Genomic DNA, 22,344 nt, shown 5'->3' with positions numbered 1-22,344 from the left:
GAGGCTGACGTTGCTGGAGTACCATAAACAAGGCGAATGTGGTGGGAGATGGAGCCAGAAAGCGGGCCAAGGGCCTGGATTTTCATCTTAAGTATGACAAGGGTTGGGAAGAGGGGAAGAGTGAGATCTAATTAATGTTTTAGGAGGATTTCTCTGGCTGCTATGTGAAGAATGGATGGAAGGGCAAGAAAGAAGGCAATGAACGTGGTTAGGAGGCTACTGATGTAGGTAAAGCACTTAGTACTATGCTCGAAACAACAAATACTTTCAATAAATAAGACCTTTAGAAATCTGCTTGAAGGCAAACAGCAATAAGAAATTCCCCTGGGACTCTAATTTCTTGATGCTTGTATCAGGGATAAATTCAGGGCCAAATAAATTCAGTGAGACACTGGTCTTACCGAATGCAGTGTCTCATAAGCAGCATCTTATCCAATGCAGAAAGGTTCTAAAATCTAACCACTACCAGCTTCCCAAACTCCCTTTTTCAGGCAAGACTTTTCTAAACCTGTGGCAAAGATGCTTATGCCCGAGTAGTCTATGCCAATTTTTAAAAAACAATCATCTATATCAAAATGGTATCAACTTACAATGACTTTACTAGATCAAGAAAATATTTGGGTGTTCAAAGAGTTGTGCTTCTCACTAAATTTTAAGCATAAATCAATTTCATAGCTCAATTCCTGGAATACATGGCAGGTAATCACATACCTGCAGAAAAATAAATGAATGAATATATAAATAATCCCAAAACAAACTGTACAGTGGAGACAGGAAGCCTAAAGCAAGGCTATTAATGTTTATCTTATAATTAGTAAAAATACAAAGTCTATTCTTCATTTTTTTTTCCTGGAATACGGTTCAAAGTGATATCAGTAGGTATAAAACCAACACCTAGTTATACATCTTTAAAATGAATTTTGACCAATTACAGCTTCTTGAGTGGGGAGAATTATCCAGAACCAAAGATCAATGTCTAGGTTACAGTAGATGGCCAATAAATATTTGCCAATTTAGTTGAAAAACATATGAATGAAACTGTTTTAAAAGATGCTTGTGTAATCTTCCTCAAGTTCCAGTAAATTAAACTCCATTCTATTCCTTACATATAGAAAAGTCAGTGACTTCTGCTTACCTTAAAACCATTTTAGGAATGTGATGGACAAATTTAAAAAGAGGTTCCTTTTTCAGCCTAGCTACACCTTGTTCATCAGGAGTAAATTCCAAAAAGTTAATCTTGACTATATCAGCAAGTTAAGAGATGCAACAATGCTCAGTAGAAAAACCTCCTGGAGTCATGCCTATTACTCTTAATAATTCAGTCAATTTCAGCCATCTATTCTCATCACAGAGGAAGGAACAAGGATTGATGAGAAAGCACATCTTATCCATAAAGCAACAGACTGGAATGGAAAGGTCTTTTCAGATACATCCGTCTGTGAGAGACATACCCTTTCCCACTTCCTCATCTGAAACTGGATTAATCACCCAGGATTAGGTAAATGAAGAGTTCCAGAACACCAAGGTATTTCCAATCGACACACCCTACTTCATCCCCCTGGATCTGCCCTTCACTATCACTCGTCTGAAGGCAAGAACAGAATGCCTTCCCCAGTCTCCATCCGGTGGAAAATGAAAAAAAATCTGACTTTCACCCCATATCATTTTCATCTTTCATCTTAATTATCACTACCAAAAGTACAGAAATCATTATCTTTACGATGATGAACGTCCAATTAGCATTTCCCATATAAATTTCATACTATAAAGGAGGTTGTAATGGATAATGCAAATTGCTAATAGCCTTTTTTTCCTGAGCTGAAAAATCGAGGTGCTTAACAAAATGAAATTAAATCTGAGCCATTTTCAAACAAGTCAAGAACTTTAATTACTTGATAGGAAAAGAGAAGGAGAGACAAGCTAAAATTTTTAAATGGCCATATTTTTAAGTAGTTTCCCTTTCCACCACGCTGCTCAAGTTATCCCCCTAGATAGCTAAATGCTTGTCTTGTTGTGCTCAATGGGTTTTAAACTATTGTGAAAATTGTTCAATGTAATTTTTTTTCATTAGTAGGGCTATTTAGTAAGTTGGAAACTTACTCCAAATAAACATTCTATTTGCTCTATAGCATTTTAATTGGTTCCCATCCAACATGCTTCCACACAAAAACAGATCTTGTAGTGATACTGTCTCCTTTCTAATTAAAGCATGTTGCTTTGAGCAATAATATAAGATACTATGATTTACTGAAATAGAATCCTAGAATTGTCCAGTCAGAGTAAGCTGGATTAAGTGTTAGCCAACATGACCATGGTTGAACATTCATGTTCTGAAGCCATACAGACAAGTTCAAAGCCTGATTCACTGCTCACTGCCTCTGTCAGTTGGTCTCCATGAAGTGAGATGAACCTCTGAGTGCAAGGATTAAATGATATAAACTATATATAGCATCTAGAACAATGGTTGGAAAATAAGTGCTCAATTAACAGTAGGGAGAAAGGTAACCTCAATTCTGACTTTACAACTTGTGGGTAAACTATTCGTTCAAAAAATATGCGTTGGGCATACTATATGTAATAGACAATGTTCTAGATACATGAGACATATCAGAAAAGAAAACAGGCCCAAAAAACTGCCTGAGGAGATAAACTATCAATAATAAACAGGTAAACCATGTAGTAATTACCTCAGAAAGGACCAAAAAAAGAGCCAAGTAAGGGAGATTGGGGGTGGGTGGGTGGAGACGGTTTGCTAATTGCAATTTTAAATGAGTGTGTAAACAGGTTAGATTCTAGATTTTGCAGGTAGAACCAAAAAGATTTACTGAAAGACTGGATGAGGAGTGTGAGAGAAAGAGGAGTCAAGATTGACTCCAAAGTTTTGGCCCAATTAACTGCAGGAATACAGTTGACTGACAAAGATAAAGATGACAAAGACTGAAAGTAGTGCCACTTGTATGGTGAGAGAGAGAGAGAGAGAGAGAGAATGTGTGTGTGTGTGTGTGTGTGTGTGTGTGTGTGTGTGTGTTATGGTGACCAACAGTTTTACACAAGTCTTTCCTGGGTTTATCACTGAAAGTCCCATGGCCTGCAGAACTCCCCAGCCCCAGGCAAACTGGGACAGTTGATCACTCTAGCAAAGAGTGGATCCGATGTTCAATTTGGGACATGCTAGCTTTAAAATGTCTTCTTGGCATCTCAAGCACACATGTCAAGTAAACAGATGAATATATGAATCTGTAGTTTAAGAGTGATGAGAAATAAATTTGAACGTTGCCTATCAAGTAAATAAATTTAAATGGTATTTAAAACTATGAGATTATGTGATATCACAGTAGCATTTTATAGTGAGTAAAAAGTAGTCAGCAATAGAGTCTCATTCATCTCATGCTGAATGCCAAAACCTAAGAATATAGATTATAGCTCAAGCCCTTTAGGCAGCCACAGTACCATGGCAGAGACAGACAGCCAATTAATTACAAAGAATTTTAAGTGTACAAGTTCAGTGATAACCCCTTCAGGACAAGATGGTATCACAGGTCTCTGGAGGATGAATAGGAGCTTTCCAAGAAGATGAGGCAGTAGAAAGAGTATTCAGAGATGAGACGGTAAGGAGAGAGTATTCAGAGAAGTATAGTATGTATGATAAGACAGAAAAGTGAAACAGCATGGCAGGTGTATTAGTCCATATTCACGCTGCTGATAAAGGTATACCTGAGACTGGGAAGAAAAAAGGTTTAATTGGACTTACAGTTCTACTTGGCTGGGGAGACCTCAGAATCATGGCAGAAGGTGAAAGGTACTTCTTACTTGGTGGCAGCAAGAGAAAATGAGGTAGAAGAAAAAGCTGAAACCCCTGATAAACCCATCAGATCTCCTGAGACTTATTTACTATCATGAGAATAACACCAAAATCCAGCAAGGCAGTCAAATTTTAAAGCTCCAAAATGATCTCCTTTGACTCCAGGTCTCATATCCAGGTCATACTGATGCAAGAGGTAGGTTCCCATGGTCATGGAAAGCTCTGCCCCCGTGGCTTTGCAGGATATGGCCTCCCTCCTGGCTGTTTTCATGAGCTAGCGTTGAGTGTCTGTGCTTTTCCAGGCACACAGTGCAAGCTGTTGGTGGATCTACCATTCTGGGGTCTGGAGGATAGTGGCCTTCTTCTCACAACTCCACTAGGCAGTGTCCCAGTAGGGACTCTGTGTGGGGGCTCTGACCCCATATTTCCCTTCTGCACCACCCTAGCAGAGGTTCTCCATGAGGGCCCTGTCCCTGCAGCAAACTTGCCTGGGCATCCAGGCATTTCCATATGTCTTCTGAAATCTAGGTGGAGGTTCCCAAACCTCAATTCTTGACTTCTGTGCTCCCACAGGCTCAACACCGCATGGAAGCTACCAAGGCTTGGGGATTCTAACCTCTGAACCCACAGCCTGAGCTGTATGTTGGCCCCTTTTAGCCACAGCTGGAATGGCTGGGACACAGGGCACTAAGTCCCTAGGCTACACACACCATGGGGACCCTGGGCCTGGCCCATGAAACCACTTTTTCCTCCTGAGCCTCCAAACCTGGGATGGGAGGGGTTGCCATGAAGGTCTCTGACATGTCCTGGAGACATCTTCCCCATAGTCTTGGGGCTTAACATTAGGCTCCTTCCTACTTACGCAAATTTCTGCAGCTGGCTTGAATTTCTCCCCAGAAAATGTTTTGTTTTGTTTTGTTCTGTTTTTCTATTGCATAGTCAGGCTGCAAATTTCCCAAACTTTTATGCTCTGATTCCCTTATTAAACTGAATGCCTTTAGTAGCACCCAAGTCACATCTTTAATGCTTTGCTGCTTAGAAATTTCTTCTGCAAGATACTCTAAACCATCTCTCTCAAGTTCAAAGTTCCACAAATTTCTAGGGCAGGAGCAAAATGCCACCAGTCTCTTTGCTAAAACATAACAAGAATCACTTTTGCTCAGTTCTCAAGAAGTCCCTCATCACCACCTGAGATCACCTTAGCCTGGATTTTATTGTGCTTATAGCTGTCAGTATTTTGGGAAAAGCCATTCAACAAGTCTCTAGGAAGTTCCAAACTTTCCCACATTTTCCTGTCTTCTGAACCCTACAAACTGTTCCAACCTCTGCCTCTTACCCAGTTCCAAAGTCGCTTCCACATTTTCGGGTATCCTTACAGCAACACCCACTCTACTGGTACCAATTTACTGTATTGGTCCATTTTCCTACTGCTGATAAAGACATACCTGAGATGGGGAAGAAAAAGAGGTTTAATTGGACTTACAGTTCCACATGGCTGGGGAGACCTCATAATCATGGCAGAGGCAAAAGGCACGTCTTACGTGGTGGCAGCAAGAGAAAATGAGGAAGAAGCAAAAGCAGAAACCCCTGATAAAACCATCAGATCTTGTGAGACTTATTCACTATCACAAGAATAGCACAGGAAAGACTGACCCCCATGATTCGATCACCTCCCCTTGGGTCCCTCCCACAACATGTGGGAATTCTGAGAGACACAATTCAAGTCGAGATGTGTGGGTGGGAACACAGTCAAACCGTATCAGCAGGTTTTAGAAAACTCCAAGTAGTGCGATGGTTCAAGCGGATGAAATGAAAGGATGAACATATTAAGAAATGAAGTAAAAATGCCCCATTTATCACTAATGGGCAGGCATTTGAATTTTAGCAAAACCAAAAGTAGTACAGAAGCACAAATTGTGTTGAGCATAAACCATGGCAGTTCAAAGACTCACTATAAACGAATGCAGCATCCTGGTTTTGTTCATGTTTAAGCTCCACAATTCATTAGAAATATAAATGTGGGAAGTGGTTTTCCCTATTTTTAGTTCCCTCATCCTAAAAGAGAGATGAATAATCATGAAATACCTGGTCAAGTTTTAAATGTTAAATAACCTGATAGATTTACAAGGATAACAATTCTCTTTGTAATTGATGACTTTACTATTTTGAGCAATGGTTAAAATCAACCATGCCCAACAGACAAAGGAAAATCATACTACAAGTGTATTTGTGGCAGAAAGGGCAACCGGGGGCCCACATGAGTTTTGTCAACCACAGTGTAATTAACATAAATCTATATACCACTTTAAAACTAGAAAAGAATGTATAAATTATGATTTAGTGGTTTTTAAACTTTTGAGCAACAGAACCCTTTTGTCCTGAAGAATTCAGCACATAATCTCAATTTGCAAATTTAATAAAGGTGTAACTGTTCTGAGTAATTCCTGAGTCAGGGGAAGGTAAAATAGTTCTTTCTGTTCAACCTCGTGGCCATCCTTTCTGGCCACTAAGAAACATCCTGGAGCCCTAGAGATCCACAGAACAGTGTTAAGACAACTGTTATAGATAATCAAATTAAATCCTCTCATAAGTGAGAAGACCAAGGGCCGAGAGAAGGATGTTATTTATCCAAAGTCACACAGTTAATCAACTCCCCTTGGGTCTAACTTCTGCTGCTGCACCATATTGTCTCCCCATAGTGCCATTTTCAGCTCTCTCCTACAGTCATTTCCAGTGTCATGTGGTCGTTTTCATGCCAAAAAATATGCATTGAGTACCTGTTACTTCTAATAACCAGTTAGTAATACTTGCATACATATAAATACCTATGTGTATTTAACTTTTTAAATACATATGGGCACATTGCCATTTTATCTTCCTCCCTTATAAAACAGAGAAAGGGAGATTTTTCAAACCAGAATCTCTGCTCATCATCACAGCTACATAAAAACATCATAGGATGGAATTGCTGGATATTTACCTAACATTTTATTAAGGCAATTACTGTGCAGATGTAAGAGCAGTGATATAAGATGATGCTGAGGAGCACAGGCTCTGAGGCAGATCTCCTTGTTTCTAAACCCAGCTTCATAAGATATTGGACAAGTTACTTAAACTTTCAGTGTCTCAGTTTCCTCATGTGTATAATCGAACTGATAATAATGGTAACTCCTTCCTAGGGATTCAATTAGCTAATGCATTTAAGTTTAGGACATTTCCTGGTACATATAAGTCCTTTAAAACTATTTTTATTTTTTCTGAAACTCCGATTTATAAGAGTTTATACATTTGTCAGGGTTTTCATTTTTAACTTTTATTTATAGTTCAGGGGTATATGTGCAGGTTTGTTACCCAGGTAAATCTGTGTCATGGGGATTTGTTATACAGATTATTTCATCACTCAGATGTTAAGCTTAGTACCCATTACTTATTTTTTCTGATTCTCTCCTTCCTCCCACCCTCCACCCTCCAAAAGGCCCCAGTGTTCATTGTTCCCCTCTATATGTTCACATGCTTTCATCATTCAGCTCCCACTTATAAATGAGAACATGTAGTATTTGGTTTCTGTACCTGTGTTAGTTTGCTAAGGTTAATGGCCTCCAGCTCCATCTATGTCCTTGCAAAGGACATTATCTCATTATTTTTTATGGCTGCATATGTTCCATGTGTATATGTACCACATTTTCTTTATCTAGTCTATCACTGATGGGCATTTAGGATGATTCCATGTCTTTACTATTGTGAGTAGTGCTGCAATAAATACATACATGCATTTGTCTTTATAATAGAATGATTTATATTCCTTTGGATATATACCCAATAATGGGATTGCTGGGTCAAATGGCATTTCTGTCTTTAGGTATTTGCATCACTGATCATTAGAGAAATGCAAATCAAAACCACAATGAGATGTCATCTAACACCAGCTAGAATGGCTATTATTAAACAATCAAAGAAATAACAGATGCTGGTGAGGTTGTGGAGAAAAGAGGAGCACTTACACATTGTTGGTGGGAGTATGAATTAGTTCAGCCATTATGGAAGACAGTATGGTGATTCCTCAAAGACCTAAAACTATTATTTATCTTTAAAATCTTCAGCAGAAGCTAACCCATTGAAGAATCAGCTTCATTAAAAGTGTGATTCTCTCTACCAAGCACATCCCACCGTTGCTTAGACCAATAACAATTTGAAAACAATAAGCAAAACCTCTCTGGCTGATCCTAATTGTCATGTGGGAACAAAGTAAACCCTATTAGATGTCTTACCAACCTTAAATCACTCTTACTTATGACTATGCGCCCAGTTCTCTACCATCTACCTCCAAAATAAACATACTCTCATGCTGTTAGAATTCCTAGTTGTACTTAGTGAAAAGTCCCTCTTCTCCAATGTGGAGTTCCTAAGAGTTAACAAAAGGCCAAACATCAAAATTCTCATTCAATGAAAACAGGCTCCTGTTATGACTCCATTTCTCATCTTCCTACTCTTCCTCCAACCCAAGCCTTGACACAGGTTTTCTGGGGTGGGGGGTGGCGGGGGAGGCAAAGAAAGCATAGGGGAAGAAGAGTCTGTTATGCTGCATTTTAGGAAATCTACTTTCCAAAATAGCAAGATATGAGAGTGGAAAATTAGCAGGAACACAATAGAACAAGACTGAACTAAATTACACTTCATTCAGTGTCCCACAGAGCCAGAGCCTATTCATTCATACTCATTAAATGCGATCAATATTCTACAATGGAACCATCAGTTGCTATATGTCTGACATAAACAACAAATACACTAAGTACAAATTAAGAGACATACTCAGTTTTCAGACACTGGCTTGAAACTCCTGCTGACCATTCTATGGAGAGTTAATGTCACCTGGAAAGCAGTCACCAAACAGCATTATGAGTATCATTTTTAGACCAGTTTTTAGACCTGTCTAAAAACTCTCTTCCCAAAATCCAACTCACAAGTCCCTTTTTTTCTCTCTTTAAACAACTGATTAAAAGTTGCATTCTGTTTGAGCTAATATCAGTTCAAATGCTTTCTTACGTGCAAACATCAATCACCAAAGAATTTGTTCTCCTTGAGGGTTTCAAAATAAATCCAAAGAATCCTAGGGCTTCCAACTAAAGATGGAGGAATGATCATGTAAACCACATACCTTTACCTCTGGTCTCTTTCAAAACTCTCAAAATGACAGTAAAGGAATCCGAAAATATAAATTCATAATGACAAAGAAAATAAGAAAGTAATGGCAGTGAAGATCATATTGCAATAAATTTCTGGAAGCAGAAAGAGTAAGAGGCAGAAGAAAGAGAGAGAGGACAAAATCACAGCTTACATGCATGCAGAAGGATAAGTAGTTGTTAAAAGAGCTGATTTTTCACTGAACTCCAGAGAGGTTCAAGGTTTAGAGTCACCACATACAACTAATATTATCAGAGAGTCACAGGTCTAAAAACAGGAAGACTGGCTAAATATCAGCATTTGGAAAAGTCAGTGTCCCCGCTGTACACACACACACAGACACACATGCATCCTTACAAAGATGAGTTTCCATATTGAAAGGGGACACTTAGAGCCTAGCATAGTAAATAAAAAAACATTTACATCATGGCTCACCAGTGTGAAATTTCAGAATCTTAGGTATGAAGAGATGGCCCTGCAAGTCTTCAGAGAGAAATGTGTCACCTCCAGAGGAGTGAGAATCAGGAAAACATCAGATTTCCCAATATAACATGCTACTAGATGACAAGACATACTGAAGACTCTCAAGGTAAAATACTGGATCAAAACTTGATTTTATGTGCAGTAAAACAATTTAAGTATACGAGTACAGAAAGAATTACATGAACATGTAATAATTAAGGGAATACTCTTCTTATGAGCCTTTCCTGAGGAATCTTTTATGAACCAAGATTTGGGCATTGAAATGATTAGGAAGAAATGGTCATAAGGCCTAAAGGTAAGCACAAATATACATTTACATGTAAAACTAAGATTAAATGATGCGACAGTATAACGAATGTATGCTCTTTTTTCTTTTTTGAGACGGAGTCTCGCTCTGTCGCCCAGGCTGTAGTGCAGTGACGTAATCTCGGCTCACTGCAAGCTCTGCCTCCTGGGTTCACACCATTCTCCCGCCTCAGCTGGGACTACAGGCATCGGAATGTATACTCCTAACAATGTAAGTAAAGTCAAAGTCTGACATAGAATGAGGACAATATTTTAAACGTAGATTAAGGCCAGGTGCAGTGGCTCACGCCTGTAATCCCAGTACTTTGGGAGGCCAAGGCGGGCGGATCACGAGGTCAGGAGATCCAGACCATCCTGGCTAACACGGTGAAACCTCCTCTCTACTAAGATTACAAAAAAATTAGCCTGGCGCGGTGGCGGGCGCTCCCGGAGCTACCGGCTCCGGCTGAGGCCGGAGAATGGCATGAACCCGGGAGGCGGAGCCTGCAGTGAGCCGAGATCGCACCACTGCACTCCAGCCTGGGTGACAGAGTGACACTCCGTCTCAAAAGAAAAAAAAAAAAAAAATGTTGATTAAGCTCACTGATTGTCTTATAAATATTAATCGGCAATGAAGAACACTTCTTCAAATCGGTGCTAGATATAAAGGGGGAGTGGGAAGGAAAGGTTACTTAGCTAATTTTAATATCTCTCATAGTTGTGCACCAATAAAAGATAGACCAAGAAAAAGGGGACTAAGAGTATTTTAGGAAAGTATTAATATAGAAATTGCATTAGAACAAAAATGCAAACCTCTCAAAATAAAGAAAAAAAATACCAAAAAGAGAGTAAGGGAAATAAATTATGTAATGAAACACTTTATATGTGTGTGTACTTATATATATCTGTATTAAAAATAAAAAAGCAACATATTTTTCAAAAGATTACTTATAGAGAAGTAATAGGTTGGAAGAGACAGAATTTGAAGTTGTAATTCTTGAAATATGCCTTGTATTGTATATGAGACTCTGGAACAGTGTCAAAATTTTATATAATTATTAAAAATTAAATAAGCATTTTCTAAAATTAAAAAATTAAATTAAACAAATGAGCCTAACTGTATATACAGTTAGTAGTATAACCACCAAAGAAGAATAATTTCAAGTGATTTTAAATCATAGTAAGTTGTCTGTGCATTCCTAGTGGAATTTGCAGACATTTTAAATTTTAAATTTTATAATGTAAAACATGTACATTATCATATTATTAGTGGTAGTGTTGGTACTGTTTTTCTGAGACTGTCTTGTGTGTCGTGTGGGATAAAGCAAGCTAGTTATCATATTGATGTCTTCAAGCAATAGGATTTTCATCATAGATGAAAGTATACAAATGTAAGATTGGTGAAATCAAGTAAAAACCTTATAACCCTAAATTCAAATGGGAAAAAAAATCAGTATAAGCCTATGAAATGTTTTTTTTTCCCTAGAAGTTAAAAATATATATTCCCTAGGCCTCCGTAAAGGCCTAGAAGCAATAACCCAGTAATGATTACTCCTAGTGTCCACACTGTGATCTCCAGAAAACCAGGGATCCCAAAAAGAAAGGGATCTTTGAAAAAAACGCTGTATCCAGATCTGGGGCATAAAATTTCCATCTTGTCATTGGAAACTGTCAAAATAAAAGAGTGATTTTAAAAGACTAAGGAATGAAACTGAATAAGCTTCCACTGCTATAGATAAGACCAATAGAGTATCAACAAAGATAATAACTTTAATTATTTTAAATACATAATATACATTTAAATGTAGGAGAACACAATTGTACACCAAAAGTTTCATGGGTTACCTCTGGAGAATGTTAGAGAACCAATTCATTATTTTTAAAAACTGGTAAAGAAAAAGAAAAAGAAGCAAGCAGTTGTGCCGCCTTTCCTCTTTAAGTCTAAGGAAGTTGTGCAGTTAGAGAATAGAACCAAGGTATAAAAGAAGCAAGATGACCAAGTCAAAAATCTGATAAACAGAATCTATAATACAGCGATCAGCTCAGGTCTTTACCTGTTTTAGTATTGGAAGTCCCACATCCCAGGAAACCCCTCAGTCCCAGAAAAACCAGGACAGTTGGTCACACTACCTATGGAAACACAAGACCAAATGCTCACACAAGGAGCAAAAGGTAGGTTATAACAAAACTAACTTATCACTTACTTGAAAGCCCAATATCTACCATTGTAGGTGTTACTTTGTTCGTTTTAAAGGAGTTACTGGTACTGAATTATAACTGGTATATGGTGAACTCTTTCAATTCATAATAATAACAATAGATTCTAATTACAGAGAATTTATCTTCTGACAGGCATCATATAAGCACTTTACAAGAAATTAGTCATTGAATCCTCATGCTAATCATAGGATATAGGTGGCATTTTTATTTCCATTTACAGGTGAGAGAACTGAGGTTCCCATGGATTACCTTATTTTTCCAAAGTGGCCCAGCTCCTAAGTGGCAGAGCCAGCATTAGAACCTAGGTCTGTCTGACTCCAAAATCTGTCACTATACCATATTTTCTCTTGCTTACTCTCTCCACCAAATATTCCAATAATCAATAATCAGAATTAAACTGAATATCTTAAAGTCCTTCATCCTCTCCAAGTTCAAGAAATGTTTTAGATAGACTCAAATACAGAATATAACTGAAGAGTATTATTCTCCAAGCTACCAAATCTAGGCCTAGACCGGCCAATATCAATTTAGCTTTGCTTTACGGAAGAATCAAAGCATGAGTCTTTATGGCCTATAAATCTGATTGATGTTCATCTTAAAAGCCCAAAAGATTCTATGGGAGAGTACCAAAGTTTTACTATCCACACAGATAAATAACCATGGAATTTCAAACTTCTGGACCAGGAACAGTAAAAGCAACCTGACAAGTGAGAATCAAGGGCAACGTATGTAATGGATCCTCCCAACTCGCTCATTAAGATGTCTTAATGGTGACTGGCAAGTTTCTACCATTATGAAGGCAGAAAGGTGAACAAGATCCCTTTCAAGTTTCTGACTGCTAGCCAAAGATCCAGTTTCTAAAACATAGCATTTACTGGAATCATTAAGATTCACCCATCACAAAACTAAACAGATACCATCTGCAGAGAAGCAAATCAAACTCTGAGCCCTAGAGGCTCTGCTACTACCAGAGTTACAGCTATAGATACAATCACAGAGAATAGGGTCATGAGAAGTTATTAGGGAGACCAACAGTCCCAAGATCGCATCCTAGCTCTTCCACTTACTAATAGCAATTACAATTATTACTATTGCGACCATTTATTAATTGTTTTACGTGTGTCAAGCACTGTAACAAGCATTCGACATATGTTCTCAGAAGGGTCACACAGGTAGTGCGTGATTCTAACCTAGGTCCATTTAACTTTAAAATCTAGCAGCAATGCCTTCTTACAGACACCTGAGATCTCCCAGCACTTCCAGAGATGCTGGGTTCCTTCTTTTTTACCCTTCTTTCCCTTCTCCACAGCCCTTCACTCTCATCCAATGTCCTTACTCCATGTGGGAATTTGGGAAATTGCTATGGAGTCTCAACTTCTTCATCTTCAAACTGCGGATAAAAGTTGCACTTGCTTGGTTAGATTGTTGAGATAATTACATGAAATCATGACCCACAAAGGGCTTATCTTATGGTAGGATTTTTACAAGTGTTAGCTCCATTGTATATAACTGTGCCAGGTAGTAACGTGAAACTCAATAATTATAAAGCCCATCCCTTGCCTTGACAATGTTTACAATCTATTTCATGTCATCCTTAATGGGAAGCCAGCATTTAATCCTTATTAGCCAAACCATGACATCTACATTAGGGCAAAATTCTGGGCTACATGACATGCTAATTAGATCCAATGCCTTCAGGTCTTTAGCTTGGTAATGCTCTCCCTTGATCAGCATTTTACCTCTGAAGGAAAATACCTTCCAAAATCTTACCCTAAGGTTTAGTCTCAACCAACAGAAATGCACCCTACTTCCTGTTAACACCGCCAAGTCTGCCACACATCTTCCTGAAACAAAGAAGACCCTGATAAGACTTTAAAATGCTTATGGCAGAAGCTCACCAAAGAGACCTTCATCTCCTAAGGGAGGAACATATCAGCCACACATAATGTGATCATGGAGAATGAAAACATGTGACTTTTCTCTACCTTGGTTTGCTTACCTAAAAAATGAGGCAGTTGAGTGAGCTGATTCCTTGGTTCTTCCCCAGTTCCAAAGAAACTCTAAAACAATACACAAAGGGGACAACGTTTCTTTTTCAAATGAGGATTTTTTTCCTTCTAATTTTCCAAACCCTTTGATGCTACTTATCATGATTCCCGGTGTCACTGACAAACACCTGATGTCACCATCTGCTAGAGCAGAAATTTTGAAGTGCAGCGTGTCCCCCATTCATTGTGAACAGAGGGTCACAATCCATTTGTTATCAATAACGGTTGAAATGCTAAAATCTCCTAATGCTTTTTTCCATAAATTTGAACATGATTATAACAATTAAAATATTATCACTCTTTTACTGCTAGCTTTCTGACATATTTAGCTGAGTAGGAGAAAGGTAGAATTTTGATATTCCCATTGAAAATAGTTTGCGTGAAGGTCAATGTTGTTGTAGTGCCAGAAAATTAGGTTGAGAATTAATGATCTGTTCTGTGTCAGGAACATTGAGAAAAAAGTGAAAAATACTTTTTCCTGAGCCAGGACATCAAGATATTTGTCCAGGGAAGTCTATTGTATCACCATGTGCTCTTCTAACACATTAATTCAAATTACCGCATAATAACTAACTACGTATTGAGGCTATGATTCTCTGTTTCCAGTATTATTCTCACACTTTCTTTCCTCTTAAACCCATTATACTTCTGAGTGTTCCTCACCAACCACCAGTTAAAGATCATTTACTTATTATATTCATGTCACATATAATTAGAAAAAAGACTCTTCTCCTGCTTCTAGCATTCTAAAAACAAAGATAAATAATTTTTCAATTCCCACAAAAAGTATCATCGCTGAAATACATCTCCATTCATTCATTCATTTATCCACCCAAATCGTTATTAAGCATCTACCATTTGCCTAGCCCTCCATGTGGGCACTTACAAGGCCATGCAGGTGAATCGACTGAAGATTCTGCCCTTTGGGAGTTTATAATCCAATCTTAAAAACACAACATACTCATCAATAACAAATTATGTGCCACAGGAAAAAGCTGTAAAGGACAATGGTTAAAACTTCCAGTTTTGGAGTCAGCTTGAAGTCGTATCCTGGCTCTGGCACTTGACAGCTTTGTTACTGAGCAGGGAGAGGGGAGGGTGTTAACGATTGTCATTCCTGGAAAATAATGGATTGACATGGTTGAACGTGGGGTTGTGAAAGTTAGAGTTGTGTGATTGTTGTGGTGAGTGTTGTGGTTTATAAAAAAGGAGCATATAAAAAGTGCAGCCCAATTCCAATCAAGGAGGGATTCGTTCCAACCAAGATTATCAAGCAAGGCCTTGTGGAGAAGGTGGCCTTCCAAGTTGGCCTAAAAGTACATGTAATTATGAACACATAAAGAAAGAACAGAGAAAGGGCCTTGTAGGCAAAAGAAACACCACAAGTAAAAGCAAAGAAACAGGAAAGCAAGATGTATGTTCCAGAAACACAAACAATTCAATATGACAAAAAGAGACAGAAATAAAGTTGGAATAAAAGATGCAGGTTAGATTATAGAAAATTTTAAACTTCCAACAAGCTAAGGAAGTTAGACTTTAATTAGCATGGAGAGTCACGAGAATCCTGGGAGTACCCCTTAAGGGAAGGTAATCTTTGCAAGAAAAGGATAGGTCCCATAGAGTGATAGTTTAATAAATTTCTATTACTATTATCACAGAAAAATCAATAACACTACAATATATTCCATGCTGGAATCATGCCTGCTACCTGTCAACAGACCATAGAGAAGGGGGTTCTGGAAACTAGAAACATAAGTTGAGGGAAAATGTGTTTATCGACATTTAGTTTAAATGATTGCCGCTTCAAGGGCTGGACTAAGAGAGAAGGCAAGCTTAAAGGAAAATGGCAAAGTGGTAATATGCCTCAGATCATTTTAAGGAAGTACAGAAATGTCTCGAATGATCAAGACACAATATTGAGTTACCTAAAGCAGGCCCTTCAAGGATTTAGAAATTGAAAGAGATTCATGAAATCAATCCAGAGGTCACCAAGCCAAGGTTTCTCATGAGCAGGTGCCTACCTTTTCACACTGCAGCTAATTAAACACAAATGCTCATAAGGTAAAAATCAAAGAACCTTAGACTTCATAAAGCACTTCAGTTATATTACACTGTCACTTTAGCTTCTAGCTAGACTAACCGGGGCTTTTTCAGCTGAAAGTGACAGAAACTTAACTCAAACTAGTTTAAACAAGACAAATTGACTCACATAGTTGCAATTCTTAGGAATTCAGATATAGACAATTCTAGGCATTCAAATAATGTCCTTATGACCCACTTTTTGCCATCACACAGCTCTGCTTTCCTTCATTCTCAGGTACAGCCTCTTCATAAGAAGATAGGAATGGCCACAACAATTCCAGCTTGTATGACCTTTATAACTTATAATCTCCCAAAATTAAAATAGCATGTCTCTGTTAGTGTCACATATTCAGTTTCATTGAAGTGCTCTGATCCTATTGTATTTTCCATTTGCTTCTAAATTGAAATCCATAAGATGACACAGATGAGTATCTTTTCCCAAGAAAAAGTATTTTTCACTTTTTTCTCAACGTTCCTGACACAGAACGGATCATTAATTTCCAACCTAATTTTCTGGCATTACAACAACATTGACTGACCTTCACACAAACCATTTCCAATGGGAATATCAAAATTCTATCTTTCTCCTACTCAGCTAAATATGTCAGAAAGCTAGCAGTAATCATGCTTAAAACATGTGACCAACCCTTGGATAAATTACTATGGTCAGTCAGAAAGAGATCGGCCTGTCTACCTTTTTCGTTAAAGGTAACACCAGCTGCTTTATTATACTAACCCTGAAATCAAAGCGATTTAACATAAAATATGCTTATTTCTTGATCAAGCATGAATTCAAAATTAATGGTCCTAACTGGCAGAGGAGAGTTCTGTTCCATGTAACCATTCAGGGTCTGTGTATGTACTTTAGACATATTGGAAAAGTAAAATATTTTTGAACAAAGAAATGAATATCTGCATCTTTGTTTTATAACTGAAGAATGTGATAGTGAAAGTCCACTGCTATCTTGTTCAAAAGATCAGAGTTCTAGACCCAGAATAGCAACTTGCTCACTATATATCGTTGTATACCACTCCATCTGACCTAGGACTCCCATCTTTATTTGTAAAATGAAGGCAACATGCCATATTACTTTCCTGCTCCAGATGTTTATTTTTTAAATATCTATACAGTACATGTAGATACAGTACTCAGTATCTCTTATAAAAATGAACTTATCTCTATAAAATATAGATGATTAAGACTCATGATGACATAGCAGGTCAGAGGGAGTAAAGAAAGTTGTGGGAGTATGATCACAGCCTGTTTGGGTATCACAAACAGAGAAGATGTTGCTCTCACAAGATAGAAATAATGTTCCTTCCACCCACATATTGACATATGTACATGGATGGGTATGGTGTTGTGATGGCAGAGTGAGAAGTTATTGTGATTTTAAAGCTTATATAATCTCATGAAAGCCTTGTTCTCTGAATAAAGCTTCAATTAGGAAATTGTATCATAAGATCTCCTAACAATCTATCTGCCAAAAGTCTCTTATTTATCCCATGAGTCCAGTGGATTCTAAAAACCAGAAGGACTCCTAAGCCTGTAGATTCCACTACATAGCACAGATTAAGCACCAATAAAAAGAAGGAAGGAAGGAAGGAAGGAAGGAAGGAAGGAAGGAAGGAAGGAAGGAAGGAAGGAAGGAAGGAAGGAAGGGAGGGAGGGAGGGAGGGAGGGAGGGAGGGAGGGAGGGAAGAGAAGGAGAAGAAGGGATAAGGGAAGAGGGGAAGGGGAGAAGAAGAAAGAGGGTAAATTTAAGATTTATAATGGTTGAACAGCCTTGTTTCAGTGCTTAACACACACACACACACACACAAAGACACACACACACACACACACACACATACACGGTTACCCATTAGCCCTTTGCTATAATTCTAAAGCATTCCCTTATGTCCAAGAAACTGCTTTCAGCAATCTTCCCCATAAGGGATGTAAGGTGTTCGTTGTAGGAGATAAAAAGGCCCATTAACTATAATCTTGTCTGCCAGCACCTATTTTACCCAGCTGACATTCCCATGTGAGTTTATTATGAAGGCCAGTCAGTAGGCAAATGCTTTACTTATTATAATCACCTCTGTAACACTTAAATACCAGTCAGGGCAGATTAAATGCTATAACAAACAACTCTAAAATGTCAGTGGTTTAACATGATAATAGGCAATTTCTCATATAGTCTAATATGGTTTAGCTGTAGAGAAATGGGTCATTCAGGGACTCAAGCTCCTTTCATCATGGGGCTATCCCAACCCAAATATTATGTGATGTTTAAATGCAAATGCCACTGGTAAGTCTCTCCCACTCCTATTTCAAATTTTCAGAGTGGAAACCCCAGTGAGTGCCTTCATTTTTAAGTCATTCTACACATATCATAAATCATTGACTATGCTCTAGATCCCCCCACCCCAAGATTTTCCCACTCCTTGTCGAATCCACTATAGCCAAGGGGTGAGGCCCTGTGGCTTACTACCCGGTATTTGAGAACCAAAGAACCAAATCACTACCCTCTCCAAGTACTAGCCAACTGAGACCAGCACAAGGGAAAAAATCAGCATCACATTAGTGTCTGCTTTATTACTTATACCCCTACACTGGAAATCAAGGCAGGGATTCCCGTTTCTACCTCTGCTCCGCTCTGAACTTATCCACCCAATTACACACAGAGAGTCTAGAACATAGAACATCAAGGCCTAACTAGAAGCAGACTCTTACCACATGTAGACCACAAAGAGAAGACTACAGTTTAACCCCTTAAGGGCAATGTTCCCAAGAAACAGCAACAGGACAAAGTCTAGTTCAGCAATCTCTTGGAGGCCCCACTGGTAATTTGAAACAATCTTATTTGCCATTTGCCTTCCCAATGAGAGGGTCAAGTAAAGAAGTAAATAAAATGAAATAAAGATTCCTCTCCAGTCCTTCAGAGAGAGTGGACATGCTGGCATATGTTCTGTCTTCTGTGATAAGAGTTAGAAATATGGGGTGAGAAAACAGAATGGCTCCCCTCTACTGATTCACCATGGACGGCAGGTGGGAGCTTCCTGGCCTTTATTCCTATGAGCTTCCAACACCCACAGAGAAATAAAAGTCTTGCCTTCCAAAGAGACTCAGAGTAGGGCCAGACAGAGAGTAGGAGGTTGCTCAGTGATATTTAAAACTATATAATAAGAATCCTATTGTATTTTCCATTTGCTTCTAAATTGAAATCCATAAGATGACACAGATGAAATCCAGATGAATTTCAACACCAAGAGAATATTAGTCAGAAGAAAGCAAGGAATCAGCATGGCCAATTGTGCATTCCCAGTAGAAAGCCGTTGGGGAGGTGTTCAGAGTCTCTCCCTCTGCTGCTGTACTGGCAGAATGAAAGCCATTTCTCGAAGGGTGAGGAGAAAATATGTTTTGTCCCTTTGCCCTGTCTTGGGCCAGCTACAGGGCTCAGCACTAGAGCTCAATCTATTCCCTACTTCAAAAACAAATTCCTTCTCTACTTATGGTTTGAATAATTTGTTTCCACATTTGCCCACAGTGGCAATATCATTTGTTCTAAGTATGTTCTTGATGCACAGGGTTCTGCCTGAACAGATCACCCCATGTCCATAGAAGAGCAAGATAAAGACACACACATATTCAGGGACAGAATTATCCTCAAGTAATTTGAAGTACATTCTAGTGCACAAAGAGGCAATAAACACCTCAAAATCATATGCTAAAAAGACCAAGTGTGGGCCTTAGACAATGTAGGGAAAGATGATGAAATGAATCGTTCATTCTTTAATTTTCTCATTCATTTCAGTAACATTTATTGAATGCCAATATGTGTCTGTAGCTATTGTAAGATATTGTAAAATGTTCATGCACACACTACAAATCATTTATAGATTGAATAATATATGCATCTTGCATATGCATAAATATTGTTCAAAAGTAAATATGTAATGGAGATAAGCAGCCACTCCTTTGCTGGCTCCTCATCATCTCTCCTACCTTTCTAAATTATAGTTCTGCAGGTCTCAGACCTCTTCTCTAAGTATGGCTATTCCTTGGATGATGTCACTAAATGTCATGGTCTTTTTTTTTTTTTTAAATTAAAATATATATTTTAAATTATATAAAGGTTACTGAAAGCAGCTTTATTTATTTATTTATTTTCTTTTTTATTATTGTTATTATTATTATTATACTTTAAGTTCTAGGGTACATGTGCATAACGTGCAGGTTTGTTACATATGTATACTTGTGCCATGTTGCTGTGCTGCACCCATCAACTCGTCAGCACCCAACAACTCGTCATTTACATCAGGTATAACTCCCAATGCAATCCCCCCCTCCCCCCTCCCCATGATAGGCCCCGGTGTGTAATGTCCCCCTTCCCGAGTCCAGGTGATCTCATTGTTCAGTTCCCACCTATGAGTGAGAACGTGCGGTGTTTGGTTTTCTGTTCTTGTGATAGTTTGCTAAGAATGATGGTTTCCAGCTGCATCCATGTCCCTACAAAGGACGCAAACTCATCCTTTTTTATGGCTGCATAGTATTCCATGGTGTATATGTGCCACATTTTCTTAATCCAGTCTGTCACTGATGGACATTTGGGTTGATTCCAAGTCTTTGCAATTGTGAATAGTGCCACAATGAACATACATGTGCATGTGTCTTTATAGCAGCATGATTTATAATCCTTTGGGTATATCCCCAGTAATGGGATGGCTGGGTCATATGGTACATCTAGTTCTAGATCCTTGAGGAATCGCCATACTGTTTTCCATAATGGTTGAACTAGTTTACAGTCCCACCAACAGTATAAAAGTGTTCCTATTTCTCCACATCCTCTCCAGCACCTGTTGTTTCCTGACTTTTTAATGATTGCCATTCTAACTGGTGTGAGATGGTATCTCATTGTGGTTTTGATTTGCATTTCTCTGATGGCCAGTGATGAGAATCTCATGGTCTTAGAAGCCATTAGTTTCAGACAGCTCCCACATTTACATCTCTAGCAAAGACCTCCTTGCTAAACTCGAACCTAGAATATTCCAGTCCCTGATTGACACCAACATATCGATGTCTATCAGCTAAATATGCTTAAACTTAAGCTTCTTATCTTTGTCCAAGCATGTTCCTTCCATAGCCCTTCTCATTTAACCAACAGCAATTCCATCCTTCAAGGCACTAATCCCAAAAGTTTGAATTACCTTTACTGTTTCTCTCTTAGGTAACCTCAACTAACCAGTCAGCAAATTTTGCCACTTTTACCTTTAAAATACTGTGTATATAAAATCCAACCACCTCCTACCACTATCACCATCAAAACATCCCTAGGCCAAGTCACCTTCAACTCTCACCTAGATTACTGTAACTGCCTCCCAATTTATCTTCCTGGTTCTGCCTTTGAACCTTTAGCATGTATTCTTCAGACAGTAATCAAAGACATCCTTTAGAAACATGACTCAGATCAGCTCACTGCTCTGTTGCAAACCATCCAGTGGCTTCCTATTTCACTCAGAATAAGACCAAACTTCCTTGACCCTGAGGACCCATAAGGCACTCCATGATATGAACTACAGCCAGTCACCTCTCATTCCACCCCTGATTCCACCCCTACCCATTCACTTTGCTACAGCCATACTGGACTCTGCTCCTCCTTGAAACAGCTAACTAGACTTTGATCTCAGGGTCTTCACACTTGATGTTCCTCTTCCTGGAACACTCTTCCCTAAATTATCAATGTGGCTCACTTCATTGTGACATGTCATTTTATATGTAACCTTCTATAGGAAGCAACTACTCCCACTTAAGATTCCTTATTCGGTTACCATGCTTTATTTTTTCCTTTTTGATAATGTCACCATCTTAACATAAAAAGATGCTTTTGTTTATTTTACTCCATAAAAATACAAACTTCATTTCATTCATTGGTATGTACCCGACACCTAGAACAGTCTCTGGCACACAGCCATTTCTCAATAAGGAAAATGTATGTAGCATTTAGGTATAGATGAATTGTCTTAAAATCTGATAGCAGAATTTCTCTTAGGAAGAGAACTGACCTTGTCAGAAAAATACCTTGTAAAGTCTTTAGGATTGAAGGTAAAGTCTTGGGAGTGTGGGTGTGAGCAAGAGCTAAGGAAACAAAGAAGAAAACCGTAAGATAATAAGAGGCATTTGTTTTTTGTTCTTGAGAGAATTAAGAGGTAAAAGAAGGGATGGATAAGATAGAGGGGAGCTAGGGAAATCATGTAAAC

Source organism: Theropithecus gelada, chromosome 14 (assembly GCF_003255815.1).
Source record: "Theropithecus gelada isolate Dixy chromosome 14, Tgel_1.0, whole genome shotgun sequence".
Taxonomy (NCBI): Eukaryota; Metazoa; Chordata; class Mammalia; order Primates; family Cercopithecidae; genus Theropithecus; species Theropithecus gelada.
The sequence above is the reverse complement of the archived record's forward strand: the minus strand, read 5'-3'. Positions refer to the sequence as shown.